This window comes from Tupaia chinensis, unplaced genomic scaffold (assembly GCF_000334495.1).
Source record: "Tupaia chinensis unplaced genomic scaffold, TupChi_1.0 Scaffold146395_1, whole genome shotgun sequence".
NCBI lineage: Eukaryota > Metazoa > Chordata > Mammalia > Scandentia > Tupaiidae > Tupaia > Tupaia belangeri.
Genome location: NW_006206250.1, coordinates 476,756 through 494,692, shown reverse-complemented (window position 1 = coordinate 494,692; position 17,937 = coordinate 476,756). Strand labels below are relative to the sequence as shown.

The following is a 17,937-nucleotide window of genomic DNA, read 5'->3' as shown; positions in this document are numbered from 1 at the left end:
TTCTCTTTTACATCTGAGATTCTATTTTCTGTATGATCTAGTCTGCTCTTAATACTTTCAAGGGAAATTTTGACTTCTTATAGCCTTCATCTCTAACAGTTCCATCTGATTGTTTTGTAAAGTGTGAAATTCCTCTTTTAGATCTTGCATGAATTTCCTCACCTCCTGGAACTTTTCAACTCCTTTCTCCTTCCTCTTCAGCAGTTCCTTGTCTCTCTTCTCTTCCATCTCTGTTAGCTTTGCCATTATGAATGTTCTGAATTCTTTATCAGACATTTCCATGATTTCCATTGAACTGTGTGTGGATGAAGAGGAGTTATCCTTTTCCCTTGGAGAAGAGGTATTTTCCTGTTTCCCCATATTTCTTGTGGTCCTGCAGCAATTTCTAGTCATATGGTGGATGGTCGGTTTCTTCCCAAACTTGGAAGTTCAATCACGTGAGTTTTGTATGCTGGAGGCCGAATTATCAGTGAGACCTCTTCATTTCTCCATTTCCCCCAAAATGGCTAGATCGCAGGAGCCATGGAACTGTCTCTTGAAGAAGCGGTTATAAGATATTTAAAAAATGAGATCATCTGAAATGTTTTTAGTTATATCCTAGAAACACACTGTTAGAGGTTTTTATAATTAAATAATTATATTAGTGGAAGAAATTAGTAAATAATTAGTGACATACAGACAATATACAACTAATTAATTATCAGACATAAATTCATAGGAAACCAGGTCAAATCAGTTTAGTATTTTCCCTGTGGACTTTCTCAATATTCTGGCAAATGAAGTATTTAATTAAAGAGACCAGAAATTGTCCTATTTCTTATCTCTATCATAAATTTGTGACAAAAGTTAAGAATAGTGAATGAATACAGATAAATTTGGTTTTCCCCATATTTCTTTCTTCACTAAATTTAACATGATTTGTGCCCATTTATAAGTTTAGAATATTACTAGCTATTCTTCATCTCTGACGTTGTAGATATTGCAATATGAGGAATTAACTGACTTGGTAGAACTTTGTTTTTATGTCTGCTAGACTGTTTGGAAACCTAGTATAGCTTGTAGTTTAGTAAATAAATGATTCTTTGAAGTATGTGTCACAGATTTCAAACAAGTTGTCTTTTCAGTCAGACTGATGGCATAATGTCATTCACTTTTATTTTCCTTTCCTCAGAAAAATTTAGTGTAGAATTTCGGCTGTTTTCAATTTGATAATGTTTTTTCTTTTGATATTGAAAACTTAGAGGCAATAGCTATATTTTTCTCGCAGAATATTGAGGTAACTTTTTTGCATTTTAATTTTTGTACCTTCTTAGCCCTCTGCATTATAAGCTATAGTAATACCTGAGAATTTAACTTACAGAAACAAAACCTCAAAGTCAATTCTAAAATAAGAATACTCAACATACAAAAAATTAAAAAAAACTTCAGGATAATTACTGTAGTAGATTAATTATTTGGAAGTATAACATGCTTTTTAAAATCTGCCTTGGGACCAGCAGGTGGTATAGTGGTTAAGGTGCTGGACACCTACATGGCCAGCTGAGGTTCAAGTCCCAGATCCAGTGACTTAAGACTCATGCTGGGTGTGTATGGTACATATCCAAAATCTTAAGAAGAGAGTGGAGGAGATGGGATTGTGATGTGGCTATCCTCTGCCAGGGGGTGGTTTTTCACTTTCTCTCTCACTGTCTTTCTGTCTCTCTCTGGTGAGCACATGTGCCCTATGGCAAAAACCTTAAAGAAAAAATTCTGTGTCAAGCCATAACACACAAAAATTAATAAGGACATATTTATAGTATATTTTCTACAATATGGGAGCAATACTTCTGCAAAAGGACATGCCGTTCTTAGGAGTTCTGAATAAGAGATTTAAATTAGAATTTTTTGGCAGATATAATAGATAAAATGATTTGATATTGTGTACTCTATTGCTCTATTGTACTCTAGTTGCACTAGGAAAAATAACAGGATAAAAGTTTGCCGTTTTTATATATATTTTTAATTAATCTTTTTTAGATATTTTTGCTATAGAGTGCATGTGCTCGCCAGAAAGAGAGAGACAGATAGATAGAAAAGTGAGAAACCCCCCACCCCAGAGGAGGATAGCCATGCCACAATCCCCTCTCCTCTATTCTCCTCTCAGGATCTTGGGCACACATGCACATGTGCCTAGTGTGAGTTTTAAGCCGCTGGGTCTGGGACTTGAACCATAATCGACTATGTGGTAATCCAGCAACATTACCACTGTACCATCTGCTGGCCACAAAGTTCATTGTTTTTCATTATCTTCCATGTTGAAACACTAAATTATGATTTTGAAGTTTGTATCTCACCTAATGAACTGGAAAACATTCATTTCTTTTAAATAATGAATATGAAAAGTAGCATATTGATTTACTTTATATGTTGGTTCAAGACATAGTACTTTATGTGACAGAGAGCAAACAAATTTGCCCTTTCTTTATACTATATTAGTTACTTATATTCATAAATACTATTTATATTTTCCTTTGTGTTAAATTATATTCTCAATTGGGTGTTTTGATATTCTGTACACTTACCCATAACTTCTGTTTTTGAAATACGACTGTATCGGAGCCAGCAGGTGGTGGTTAAGGGTACTTGATTCCCCATGGCTAACCACGGTTCAAGTCCCTGACCTGGTGGTTTGCTTTCTCACTTTCTCTCTCTGTCTCTCTCTGGTCAAAATTAAAAATAAAATAAAATAAAATAAAATAAAATAAAATAAAATAAAATAAAATAAAATAAATAAAAAGTTAAATAATAAGGATCCATTGAAGTTCTTTTTAGCAAAGCACCCACTCTTAAGGTCTGCTGGTTTCTTTTCTCGTCTTACTAATTCTATCTCAGTTTTATGGCAATGCATATTTATTCTTCATTAACAAGTAATATATAACACACATACCTTGACTTTTTTAATATTGAAATACTAGAATTCTGTTCTGGGGTTAATATCTAGCCTCATGTGGATATTCTTTTAGTTTATCTATTATTTGTTCAGTAGTAGAGTCAACATTTAGAATAAATATATTTTTACAAAAGCAAAGGCCAGCTTCCTTTCTTATTTTCAAAAGCAACCAAGCGTGTGCATGAACATTTCATATTTTCACTTCATTTAGGTAGTAAACACTTAGAATACTATAAGTCTATAAATTTAGGTTTTGGAACTCTTTTAAAAATATAGTATTCCAGCCAATTGCCCCCAGAAATACCCTTTTTGCCTGCCCTTTAGCACTTTAATATCTGTTAGTATTAGTTTTCAAACTGTCATGCCTCCTGATTAATCAGCTGTATCTAAAGTGTTTAAAAATCAAATGGTTGATGGGGCCCCAGGTGACATAGAAGATATGGCTGATTCCCACATGAGTCCTGGACCGTGGCTTGAAAATTACATGTATGTGTGCACATTCCCCAAATCCTGAGAGACAACTGGAAGAGAAGGGACTGTGGCATGGTCAGTCCCCTGGCGAGGTAATTTCTCACTTTCCCTCTCTCTCCCTGTCTCTTTCTCTTTCCAGCAAGAACATACATCCTATAGAATTTTTTTTTTTAAATAAAATAAAATGGTTGAAATGGGAATCATGAAAAAAGGTCAGGAAATCCTGGCAATGACTTTTATTTTACTTAACATGTGCCTGGAACCAAACATGGTGTCTAGATTGCTCAGGGATATGTATTTCCTAATCCTGAGAGGATCAGGGTCACTTCTGTGGCTTATTTCCTCTGGATTTACCTATTCAGTTCTGGTAATGAGATACTTCAGGTCTTATTGCTTCTTAAGTGAAAGGAAAATAATCTTAGACACATAGATATATATTTTATAAATATTTTATATTTTATTTTTTAAATCTTTGTCTGACTAAACAGAAGCAAAACAGGGCCTCATTTAGAATCTCATTAGGAGAGCAAATCATTAGTACTATCATCAACTTATTCTCTCAGAAAATTATCTCCAAACAATAATAACACTTTTTTTAAATTCTTTTTTTTAGCAGCACAGAGAAATTTTAGAAGACATACATAATGCATAACATAATTCTAAAAATTATTACATGTAACTGGGCCATATGTGAGAACAAAAGAAAAATAGTAACAGTTATCAGGCCATAGGAATACTTTTTTCACTGTCATTAATCCAAACCATATTAAATATCTTTCACTCCAACTACTTTTTCTCATTTACAAATGTAGTCTTAACATGAACACTGTCAGATATGTTTTATAAAAATGTTTTTGGTTAAATAAGTTGATCATAGCTACTTGTTGAAACTATGTGGTGTTAACCATTTTCACTGAGAATATAGATTATTATCTTCTATGTTTTATTTCTAAGTGATTTTTTAAATACAGTAAGCAGTGCCTTTAAGGATTATCTAACCTAGGGGCCAGCAGGTGGCGTGGTGGTTAAGGGCGCTGGACTCCCAAGTGGCTGACCGCGGTTTGAATTCTCAACCAGGTGGCTTGCTTTCTCACTTTCCCCCTCTCTCTCACTCTGTCTCTCTCTGAACAAATTAAAACATAAATAAAGTTAAAAAAATAATTATTAAAAAAACAAAAGAATGATCTAACCTATAGGTTTCCAGTAGTTTGAAGAAAACTAGAATCTACTGAATCTGTACAGCAGCAGCTGTAAGGATACAAAAACCAGTACTACATCTCTCACGTCCTCCCAATGGAGTTTTTAAATTCAAGTTTTTAAACATAAAAGAAATGAACACTAAAAATGTTTAAGTAATTGCTACTTATTTTTAAAAAAGCAGAGATACAGCACAATTTTGCTTTGATTTTCTGTGGGATCTTTTCATTAACCTTAACAAGGAGAGGTTATGGCCAAATGTAGAAATGTCCATGGTTCTTTATATTGTGAATTACACTTCTAAGGTTCCTTAGGTTAAGCTCTATCTTTTGATTCTATTTCTGTGACTCCAATATGTTTTTCCCAATATATTTTGCGTTGACAACATGTTAAAATTGAGGGAGAGATATTTTGACGTGTGAATTTGAATTATCCTTCCTGTACATAAAACAATCAAAGCAAAAAGAAGAAAGAAAGAAAAACAACAACAAAATGGAGGTAGAAGATAAGTCCTTAGAGTTATTTAATGCTTTTAAAGTCTATGGCATGCTGGATACACAAAACGTAGATACACAAAACATAGTCCCTGATCTTGGCAGCTAATTATCAACCACATGCAAACCACAATACAGAACTGCTATGTCCAAGTACTGAATACATGCTACAGATGAGAAAGATCTAGGCTTTTATTTAGTATTCGTGCTTTTTCACATATTCCATGGGCATTCACCTATTACTTCTGCAGCAATTCTTATTTTTACTTCATAGCAAGTAGAAGTGACTGGCAGGGACAGAAAATGAGCTTTGTGTGTATTCATAAAATTCTAGGGATTAGTAACATGAAATAAAAAGATTTATGTGAAGTGCAGATTTTCAGACATTGACTGAGTCCTCTTAAGGATGTGCCCTGTGGTGAGTAGAATACAAAAACAGCTAAAAGGCATATTCTGTTATAACATGTTCATAGGCTGCTTTGTAGTCCTCTTATCTCTCTTGAAACCTTTATTTTTCAGTCCCCACTATCTAAGAGTCATATATGATAAGATCAAAAGAAGTAAAGGACATCTAAGTATTTAGTTGTGGGGAGAAAATTGCTGTAATAAAAACAGTACATTTGTATTTTGTGATTAAGGTGCTCATACAGATTGTAATTGAAGCATCCGAATGAAAGGTTTATGCGTAGATCAAATAAAATCAACATTTCTTCTATAATACTAAGAAGATTTATTTGGGCCTTCAAAATAATATTTCTCTGGCCTTTAGGGACCAAACATGACAATAGCTCCTTTAATGACAAAGAGAGAGAGAAAATAAAAGTATTCTTATGTTGATTTAAAAATATGTTAACGTTTTAGTCTTCAAACCTGAGAAAAGCTAGTGCTTGCAGGTATGACATTTCTACTTTTAAATGCTTCCATTTTACTTGCCTATTTCCAAATTCACATGAGACAATTTCAGGCCCTCCTAACTGGCACTCCTAACAGCACTTTAGGACTTCAAAAGAGTGTCCTCTTAATAAATTGTGATAATGAGTTTCTTTCTAATTGTGAGATCTGATTGTTTTATACTCATTTCAAACATTCTGCTACCATTTATAAGAAAACTGTATAATCTGATTATCAAGAAATAATTATTTTTGTTCTGTATTCCGTATGTATTTTGAAATGGCATTTGATATAGAAAATATTTTAGAATATGGTTTTAAACTTGTCCTATCTAATTTTGGTAGATTGTACTAACTATAAAATAGAATATTTTAAATATATGCTTTTTTGAAAAAATTCATTTTTAAAATTTGGAATAAACATATGAATTTTAAAATACCAGATAGCATTCAAAAATCTATGATTATGTTTTGAGTAAGATGGTTTTGTCTGCAAATATCATAGTAATTTTTATAAACTAAATTAAAGAAACAAACTTTCTGTAAGTAATTCATGTTATCATTTTGAAAAGTAATTCAGCTTTTTTCATTTCTAATTTTTCTTTCACAACTTTAATTCATATCCAGTGAGTAAGTTTCAAAATTTTAGTTTTATTTTCAAGAATGGATTTAAATTTCTCAATTTTATTTTAAATATGCTATATTCTAGTAACCTAATTTATATTTGATCATGTAGTGGAATGTGCTAGCAAAGATCCCATTTCAGCATTTTTACATTAGAATTTTTTTAATTTAAAAGACTTTTTTTTTTTTTTTTTCCCCACTAGGGAGAGAGAGAGACAGACAGAAAGGGAGGCAACTCAAAACAGTCTTGAACCCTTGATCTCCTCCAGGTGCAGCCAGTCCCTCGTCATAGGCAGGTGTACGCCTAACAGACTAGGAGCAATCTTTGACCACAAACTCACAGCATTCCCATGTGGGTCAGCCTCACAGAGCATACCATTTTACCACTACACCATCGTCCAGCCCCAACTTTAGAATTTTTAAGAAAACTGTGATTCATCCATTTGTGTTGTATGTGTGTGTGTGTATCATATGGTTTAAATATTGCCCAATCATTGCCCAGTGTACTTTCCTTAAATTTTATTTTTTTGAGAGTGACTTTTGCTATAGTACGTGCGCATGTGCTCGCCAGAGACAGAGAGAGAGACAGAGTGGCAGAAAGCGAGAAATCACTCTCGGGGGATATGACCACACCACATTCCTTTCTTCTCCAATGTCCTCTCAAGATTTGGGGCATGCACATACACACGCACCTGCATGAGTTTTAGGCTTCTGGGTCTGGTACTCCAACCACAGTCGACTCTGTGGGGGTCCAGTGATATAACCATTACGCCATTCATTGGTCCCTGAACTTTTTTAATTTTTACCAAATTTCATTTTAGTTTTGTCTCAGATTAATTTTATATTTTTATTTGCTCTTATATTGTTTTTAAAGTAACAATATAATAAAATATAGATCATGATATTATTTGTAGATGTGCTAAATGCTATGTAAGGGATTCATAAATAATTCAGTGGGCTTTCGGTATATCTCTTCAAGATGTACACAAGACATTTTAAATAACATAGAGTGCCTTATCACAACTGTAAATTCTTGACAATCAGCTGCTTCAGGATGGACTCAAGACAGTTAAAATTATTTTTTATAATATGTGTTTCATCATGTTAGCCAAGAACAAGCCATGCAGGCTAAATTGTGTAGTTCTCGTAAATGTCCGATATTTTTATTTAAAGTTGTACATCCCAAATTTTTCCTAAGACATCAATTTTATGAACAGGTTCTCTCTTCTATCTAGTTTTCTTTAAAAAGTTGCCTATGAAGAATCTTAAGTAATGATTAATTTTTATGTAATTATTCATTTATATTATATACGTGGAAATGGCATTTAATACCAGTCCTACCCTACTGTCAATTCCAACTAAAGCAAAAGCTTTGGCACTCTGTGCAGTCTTAGCATACACACCTTGGCCAAGGGCTGGCCATATTTTTAATATTTTTTTTTCTTTTTTTTCTCTTTAAATTTATTTTTTACATTAATTCACTATACATCATTACAGTATACAAATGAATTTTCCATCCAAAATACACTGCATATTGGCTCAATCAAGCACATCAACATACATGTTATCAGCAAATAATTTTCCAATTCTTATGTCTTGTATACTTTGTTTTTTGTTTTGCCATCCTTGATTCCCTATCCCTCACCCTCTGCCATGTCCCACCCTCCTCCCACATTGTCTCTGGTATCCATAGTTGCTTTTTATGCCTTCCCCCCCCATTTAATTGATTTGCTAATGAACTTAATTAGTCTAAATATTTTCAATAGCAAGCGCAGCTGATATATACATACACATGAATCCAAGTCTGACTTTAGGCATAAACCTCAGTGAGTAGAATGAACATACTATAAAGTAGTACCTAGCTGGGGCTATGTAGCTTACTGCAGTCATCAAATATGCATTTTTTTATAAATTTCGATAAGAACAGTTTTACTGTTTTTTTTTTTTCTCCGGAAACTTTTTTTTAAATTACTTAACATTCATTCCCTGAGCATCATCACAACATACTAAATGTGGGTTTTTAAGTGTATTTATTTCTTCCATGAGTGAGGAGGAAGAGGGGAAGTACCCCCAATAGTGTCTTTAGGTAGCCCTGATCATGGGCCCATGCATGCCAGAGAAGTCTCTGGATGCAAACTGGGAATCTTCCCACGTGGGTCAGTCTCCCAGAGCTGCTTGTTTCAGTGGTACCTCTGTCTGGCCCCCAGGGAGGAATGTTTACATTGATTGGCTCACACCTTACAGAAGATCTAGATAAATAGATCTCCAGACATCATCAAAACAAGCAAGGTGTGTGCTGCATAAACACCCGCAGTTGAGAATTCAGATCATTCTGGCGCTCCACAATTTCTGCCTCTCAGGCATTGCTTTGGTACATTAGAAACATGTTTCTACCTGCTTGTTCCTTCACCCTAGGGGCCTATTTACCACAGTCAGAAGAGTATGGCTCTAATCATTATTGAAGCAATTAACTTTTCTGCCTTAGAGAAACAAGTTTAATTAATCAAAACATTCTTGCTAAGTCATGTTGACCAGCATGGAATGTTCCATAATTAGTGATAGAGTTCTAAAAAACTACCTTTTCTTAAATATTATTAATAATTATTTCCACAATAAAAATCATTTAAAAAAGAAAAATACCATTCATCTTAAAATTCACAATAGACTTTCACATAGTGTTCAGTATTGACTCAAAAATCATTTGAGCAATTGACTGTATTTAATTATAGCTTCCTTCCAGAGGCTGTTGAGATCACACCAGCCAGCATATTAAAAGTCTTAGTACTGTCCTGATTCAGTGAGACTATTTAAAAAATTCTTATTGATATCATTTATTAAAAACTGTATATTTAGGGGGGCCAGCAGGTGGCATAGTGGTTAAGGTGCTAGATTCCCATGGCAGATGGCAGTTCAAGTCCCATACCCAGTGGTTTGAAAATAAAACTGGGTGAGTAAGCATGTGTGCCCAAAATCCTAACAGGAGAATAGAGGAGAAGGGACTGTGTCATGGCCATCCCCCTGGGGAGTGATTTCTCACTTTCCCTCTCACTGTCTCTCTCTCTCTCTCTCTCTGGCAAGCGCACACGTCCTATGGCAAAAACAAAACAAAACAAAAACATACTTTGTTTAATGATTAGTACAAATATATTAGAGTAATTCCCTTTTCATCCCTGTATTATCTGTATATCCTAGTTTATCAACAAGTTCTTAAACATCTTGGGCATGTAGTGTCATTTTACAATATATGATATCGCATGAATTCCTTATGCTGCTACATTTCCAGGGACATCAGAGTCAGCTGGACCACTTAGTAAAAACATACAGGGTTCTCAGAAGAGAGGATCCTGGGCTATCCATTTTTGACAAAATCCCCAGTGATTTTGAGACTCAGCCACAACAGTAAGAGTGTATGAAAAAGGAATCCCAAACTCTGTGATGCAGAGCCTTTTCTCTCTCTCTCTCTCTCTCCCTCTTCCTCTCTCATAATTTTGCCAGAGTTTACATGCACTTGCAAGAGAGAAAGCAAGCCCATGGGGCATGGTCATACCACATTCCCTTCTTTCCCATTTTTATTTCCCTTTGGAATTTTGGACAGGCACACACATGCATCCAGTATGTTTCTCAAGCCTCTGGATCTGGGACTCAAACCTCATGTCTGGCCTTTCAGGATTAGCTTCCTTTACCACCAGGCCACAGATTGGACATTTTTCCTTTTTTGAAGGTGTCCCTTTTAAAGTTGGGAACTGATTTGCACAGTACTGTGGCAATTACTAAGATATTTTAAGATAAAACTTGTCATCTGGGTTCATCTTGGCAATATCACTTTGTCCTGATATTTCAAAAGCTTACCTTGGGAACCAGCAGTTAGCATAATGACTATGTCACTGGACTCCCACGTAGTCGACCGCGGTTCACGTCCTGGACCCGGTGGCTTAAAACTCACGCCGGGCTCGTGTGCGTACGTGCCCGAGATCCCGAGAAGATAATGGAGGAGAAGTGATTGCGTCGTGACCATCCCCCCTGGGGGGGGTGATTTCTTGCTTTCTGTCTCTATGTCTCTCTCTGTCTCTCTGGTGAGCACATGTGCCCTATAGCGAAAACCTCTCAAAAAAAAAAAAAAACAAAACAAGCTTACCTTAACTCTGTACTTTGTTTAGGCCAGGACATATTTCAATAAGACATTAATGAAAAATTTAATTTTTACCATTTTAAATCTGAAGATTACTTGAGTAAGATTCAAGAATGTTTTAAAATATAGATTTATCGTGCCTTTTATTAAAGAATCAGCTATTAAAGAGTGTGTTTGCTAAGCACTTCACAGTGTAAAGCATTTACATCATCATGGTTTTGAACTGTTATTGCTCATCTCTCCGGTACAGTCCTTTACACTATGAATATTTATTTACCCTTATTTAGGCAACTTTGAACTCCCAGCTCACTTCCATTGATTCTGATTTACTGATGAACACTGTGACCTTGGCTACTTTAACTGGATACTTGGGGCATCACAACTAGATGTTTTGATAGAATGTTTTTGGTAACATTTCTGTAAAGGTGCTAGAAATTTCTAATTTTATTTCTCACTAGCATTTAGGCTTGAATAGGGTAGGGACCAGTCTTTTAATAATCACTTCTGTGCTTAAAATAACAGTCACTGAATATTGACAGAGCAATACAGAGTCTGTGCTGCTACGACAGCGTGGAGGGACCAGCAGATGGCATAACGGTTACATCGCTGGACTCCCATGTAGTCAACCATGGTTCGAGTCCTGGTATTTAGTTTAAAACTTATACCAGGAGCGTGTGCATGTGTGCCCAAAATTCCGAGAAGAGAATGGAGGAGAAGGAATTGTGGTATTGCCATTCCCTCTGGTAGGGACGATTTCTCACATTCTGTCTGTATCTCTGGTGAGTGCACATGCTCTATAGAAAAAATCTCTCAAACAAAACAAAACAATACAAAAAAGACAGGCATAGAAAAAAAGAAGTGAGCATGTGAAATAAACTCAACGTAGTTGGGTCTTGATTTAATTGCTCTTTTATCTATCCAGGGACCTGTTTCCCTAACAATGAGATAAGAAAAAGTCAAGTTGGCTTCATTCCACTAACATTTCCACAGACACTTAAGTGTCCTAAGGCTAAACTGGAATTGTCACACATTTTCAGAATTAGTCTTCATGAAAGGGAAAATAAATTGCTTTAACATTAGCTGATAACTTCTCATTTTCTTTTTCTGATAATGACTCTGTCTAAGGCACTTATTAGCCATGACCTCAATGGATATAGTCTTTCCTTCACACTCTGGAGATCTTTTGGGGCCACATAACTAAAATTAAGCTTTTCTCCCTCTTTGATATTGACAGAGCTGCTGGGCACTACTGAGAGATATAAGCACTATAGAAAAGGACTAACCCCCAAGAGAAATTTAGCTAGTCCTATCAGTCTGGAAAATCATGTTCTTTGATGCTAAAAAAAACTGTTTATATTAATTATTTGATAATTTGCTGATCTTTATTTTCACTGTTTTTACCAATGGGCCCTGTTACATTTGTTTGTGGATGTTGGTTTTCCTCACCTGATCTAAGTTAATTCTAAGTTAATCACATCTTTGTGTTTTTGTTCTATTTTGTAATAAATTTCTTTTTTTTTTTTTTTTTTTTTTTTAGCTTTTGCATTACTCTTTAAACTTTGGAAAGGGAAACGGTTTCACAGTGTTGGTGGGAATATAAATTAGTACAATTATTATGGAAAATAATGTGAAGGTTTATCAAAAAACTAAAATAAAATTGCAGTGGGATCCAGCAATTCCACTACTAGATACATGTCCAAAGGAATAGAGAAAAAGAAAATCAGTATGTCTTACACAGGGATGCACTCCCATGTTTATTGCAAGACTATTTCACAATAGCAGAGACATGCAGTCCACCTGTGTCCATCAGAAATGAATGGATAAAGAAAACATGAGGTACACACACAGAGGGGAATACTATTTATCCATTAAAAAAATGAAATTCTATTATTTGAGAAAACATATACAAGCCTGGAGTACATTATGTTAAATGAAATAACATAATGCAATGATAAATGTTTGAGAGAGAAATATGCTAATAATGATTTCATCATTTACATAGTATTCATGTACTGAAAAAACACATTGTACCCCGTAATTGTGTATGATTATTGTCAGTTAAAATTAAACTTCAGCTATCATATTTTACTTAATACGTGTTTTTAAATGTTTTCTAGTTAGTTATTTTTAACATTTAATCTTTCTTTTAGAGTGAATATACAAATGTCTGTATGAGCATACTTTTTAAAACTGATCAACTGCCTCTTCTGTCTATTATTTCTTTGTGTTGCTTATTTATTTACTTATTAGCAATGCAATTAAGAAAAGAATAACAACATTGAAAAACTTTTGGTATTTCTTATTATAGCAGTCATTAAAGCTATTTGTTGGGACCAACAGATGGTGTAATGGTTACATGACTCCCATATAGTCAACCATGGCACAAGTCCTGGACCTGGCGGCTTAAAACTCATGCTTGTGTGCATGTGCACGCATGCCCAAGATCCTGAGAGGAGAATAGAGGAGAAGTGATTGTGGCATGGTCATCCCTGCCAGGGGCTGATTTCTAGCTTTCTCTCTCTCCGGCGACCACACATGCTCTATGGCAAAAATTTTTTCTCTCTAAAGAAAAAAAAAACAAACAAGCTATTTGCTAAGTATTTGTGACCTTCCCTCTACAAGAAACATGGTAGAATGGCAGTTTTTGGTCTATGTGGTTGACAGGCGGCATGAAACTCTTTTTAACCATTGGGCCATGAATAGAGATGGCATGTGTCACCTATTGCCCAGAATACTTAATTGCCATGTGAGACTTTGCTGATGTTTTATAGTCTGCTGTTATGACTAGCAACATTTAAGATGATGTCTCCTTTATCAGCCTGAGTTTTCGAGTATCTATGATGGGCAGAGATCTCCACCACTGATCTGGGATGGAAGTACTGTAGACTAATTGAAAAAGAAAATATAAAATATCTATATTTTAAGTCATTGAAAATTGTTTTTGTAGCAGACATAGAACACAAAACAAAGGTTTTCCTGATTCATGCCTTTATGAAGACACAAAGGAAGAAAAGAAGGAAAGGATAAAGGAGTGGAGGAAAAAAGAAAGGCTGGGAGGGAGGGAAAGGTAAAGACAAAAAACAGGAAGGAGAGGAGGGGAGATTCAGGAAGGGGGACAGCAGGAAGAAAGAAGGAAAGAAAGAAAGAAAATTGAAGAAAGGAAAGAAAGAAAGAAAATTGAAACCGTCTAGGGAGACAGAAGGAAATATGAAAGATGAATACATCCATAATGTTTTTAAAAATTATATACAATTTTATGAAACATTTTCATCTCTTATTAGGTTTACAAATACCTATAAAATTGAACTTAGCAAATGCACCTATTAATAACCACTAGCAAATTAGATCAGCAATTAAAATTTTTCCCATAAAATACACAAGTGGTTGCATGGTTTTACTGGCTAGGTCTACCAAATATTTATTGTGCAGATAATTACATCTTGTGCAAACATTTTTAGAAGAAGGACATCTCTCTATAAGGCTAATATAAACTTGATTCCAAAACAAGAAAAAAAATTAGATGTCAATCACATTTATTATATGACAGTCACACTAACATAAACATCCCTTCATCACCTGTCATAATTATAACCTCATTGATGTTTCTTTGTCTCTACCTCAGTCTACTTTACTACCACTGGACTCCTGAATTTCCTTCAAATATTCTAGACACACACCTGCCTCAGGACATTTGCATTTACTTTTCCTCTGTCTGAGGCACTCTTCTCTCAGATTGCCTCTTGGATGGCTCACTGCCTTCAGTGATTTCTACTAATCTCACTGGAGCTACTCCTTACCTGGTTTCTTTATCAGACACCATTATTCACTATCTTCCCAAACTTGCAATGATCTAAAAACCAACTCCCTGGCAAATGGTGCTAGGAAAAACTCATCAGTGAATAAACCGTTCCTTGTCAATCTTAGTTGTCAACCTCACTTTTCAATCTCTTTCTCAGGATCCACAACTAGGCTTCCTCTCTTTTCTACAGTCTATCACCCAAAGTCTTTTTCTTGTTTTTGTTTTTTACGTTCTTTTTCTTTTATTTATTTTGGCACAGTTTGTAAATGAGCAGAGGCGAAAGCTTATATTTACAATTGTTAAGTGGAAGGAGACTGATTATATACCACCTTTATCTTTTCTAAATGATAGTGTATCTCAAGCGATTCTAGTTTCTTTGAGAGGTTTCTATTAGTATACACGTCAGCCTATAACCTCACTGAACACTGAGCAAATGCTAGTGATTCAGAGACCATGTTGAAAGTCGCATAATTCTTTAAATATTTATTTTCATCTCAAAGCTGAAGGCATAGTGTTATTTCATTTGAGAAAGTATAACCATAAGCTGGATTCCAGAGATGTTTCCTTGTGTATATAAGTTATGCAAAATCTATTTTCAATACTTAAGCCCTCAATTCTGTTTTAGAATTAATGGCCCGAGTATTAAAAATGTTTCTTAGGCAAAGTCGTCTTTATCATTTTATAGAAAATTTCTCAAGGAAGATGCACTCCCCAGTGCCAGCAGTCTACTATGTCTTCACAAAGATTCACTTAATAGAGTGCTTCTCGTTTGTGGTTCAGTACAAATGTGTTGATGGGGGCAGCTGAATCCTCAGCCTTAAAAGGTGATTGGTGGGAGCCTACCCAGGCCCAGGGGCCTGGTTGCTATGGAGACTCTGCTGCTCTGCCAAGGCTGTTTCTCACTGTGGGTGGAAAGAAGCTCCCCTGCCAGCAACTACGTGGGATCCTGGCAGCTGGAGAGAATACTGAAATGATGCGCCGCTTCCCCAGATGGGAGTTCTGAGAGTATTCTTTTAAATCCAATAGGCACCTTGGGTTCTGTGAAAGTGGGGGTAATTAGGATCCAGACCATTACAAGTGCAATATGTACATGTTGAGATAAAGTTTCTTCCTTGGAATAAAAGTTCTGCAGAGAATCCAGTCTTAAATTGAAAGATTCTAGGCCGATCTTGTTGTAATGGAGGTTTAGAGGATTCTGTAAGTCTGTTGGTCAATAACAGTAATATAATTCTGAGAGATTTAAATGTCAGCATTTAAGTTGGGAGTAAGGAAATATTTCCATGCCATTCAGAAACCTTAAGCACATTTGGAAATGCATATGAACTTAAGGTTGCCAATTTGGGTTTACCTCAATATTGGAATTTATCTCATGCCTTTCTAAATTTGAAAGCTTCTGCTCAATTAATGTTATAATTAGTGCTTCCACAAGGGAGCTTGCAGGAGATAAAGCCTATTGTGGAGGGTGTTATCAATCCATCTGAAACACAGTAGAGAAAACACAAGTAAGTAGAAAAACTTACTTCTGAATTAGTCATCAAATTTATTAGAACTCCTCAATGGCAGTTTTGATGATTATCTGTGGGCTGAGCACTTTATCTGCTCCTGAGCTCTTCTCATTCTGATTTCATCTTTATTCATTTATAAATTTTAGGCTCTAGGACCCAACAAATGACCTTGTCTTAATATTTGAACTTTGTCTATTTTGAGGGTTTTGTTAAACTTGTTCATTCGGTTTTGATCCCTCAGATTGTCTTCAGTTGAAATTCTTAAAACCATGTCAAATGCTTCAAGGATAACAAAGGAAATAAATCACAGAATAGGATTTGTAATCATGGGGTTATTTGATGTACTTTCCAACATTAGGGGTGGATCTTCTTTGGTTCTTCTCATTTTATTTCTTTGTTTTATTTTTAAATAATCAGTGAGAGAGAAATTGGGAACATTGAGAGACAGAGAAGAGTCCAAAGATTTTTCTGCCACCCTGTTAATCTCTATCAAAAACTGTGTTCAATGACATTCATATACTATACACACTGGTCTCAGCCATCTGCTGATGAAATTTCTCCCTATTATATGAAGCTTCAAGCTGTTCTAACCTTTTCTGCTTCCCCACATTTTGTGTGTGTGTGTATGTGTGTGTGTGCATGAGTATGTGTGTGTGTGTGAGGGAGGAATATTCAGGAAAGGATTTTGCCTTTTGCCTGTACAAGCAACAGCTACTGAAATACAGCAGTGTTCAGACTCCTTTTTTAAATCTCCTGTGGGGCAAATAAATTACATGGGCTACACATCTCAAGAAGTCCAGTTCAATGAATAATATACTAAAATAGAAGACTACCCTAATCTCTGAACATAAAATCACTTTGCACAGAAACTTTGCAATTAATGTGTGTCCCATTGTTGCTATATATATATTCCCTTCTAAATAGAGTGTTCACAGATTTTCCTAGGACTTAAGTACAGTAATAAAAAAATCAATTTTAAAATCTCATTTGCTACATACTTTTGAAGGAAAAAAAATAATTATGTAAGGTGGGGGGGGGGCTTCAGTATTAATTACAAAAGAAGATTTGATCAAAAATTGCCAAAAGAGAAAAGTAGGAGGAAATCCGTGGTATGAGAATACGATGTTGGAAAGGAAGAGAATGGAGGAGGGTTTATATGAAACTGATTATCTTTCTTACCTAATTTTTTCATTCTCAACCACAGCTGACAAATAGTATTTCACCAATATTTTTTATTGCAAACATATTTATGGATATTTATTTACACATTTCTAGCTAAGTTATGTAGTAGTCACGTAGAAAATTCTGATGTTTTTTCAATACTAATGACAATTCTTTTCCAATGTCTTAGGCTAAATGTTTAAATCTTTCTTTTACTAATTAAAGACTTAAGTAATGAAATTTCAAAAAGTAGGAGTGACTGCTATGTTCAAAATGTTTATAACCATATTACAACACAATGGTAGCTCATATTTCTAGTAGACAAAATTATACCTAATAATGTAGCAAATTTTTATCATGTAGATACTCTGTCAGTCATTTTATATACTCATTCATTAAATCATCATAAAAGCCATTTGAAGGAAATTCTTTTATTGTCACCTTTTTAGAGATGATATAATCAGAAGATTAAATTTGATAAAAAATAAACAGTGACATGGTCGGAATTCTATCTTGCCATTTCTTTCTCTCTCTCTCTCTCTTTTTTCCTACTGTGTCACATCTCCTCTGTTTTTTAACCATGAACCATAGCAAGAAATAGATTTCAAAGGCCAGTCAGTGGGACAGCAGTAATGTACATGCGTGTACCCGTGATCTGGGCTCGCTGAGGTTGGAGCTAGATCACGGCAGGAAAAATATCTGTGTAAAGTTTTGGAGATGACGCTCACTCTCACTCTT

The 17,937-nt window shown here is 35.0% G+C and overlaps 1 protein-coding gene across 2 annotated transcripts in view; it reads left to right on the top strand.

Annotated features, from left to right (window-relative positions):
* Positions 1-17,937, top strand: part of GPM6A (glycoprotein M6A) — a 369,760-nt gene that overhangs the window by 296,835 nt on the left and 54,988 nt on the right. The gene's annotated exons all lie outside the window — the stretch shown is intronic.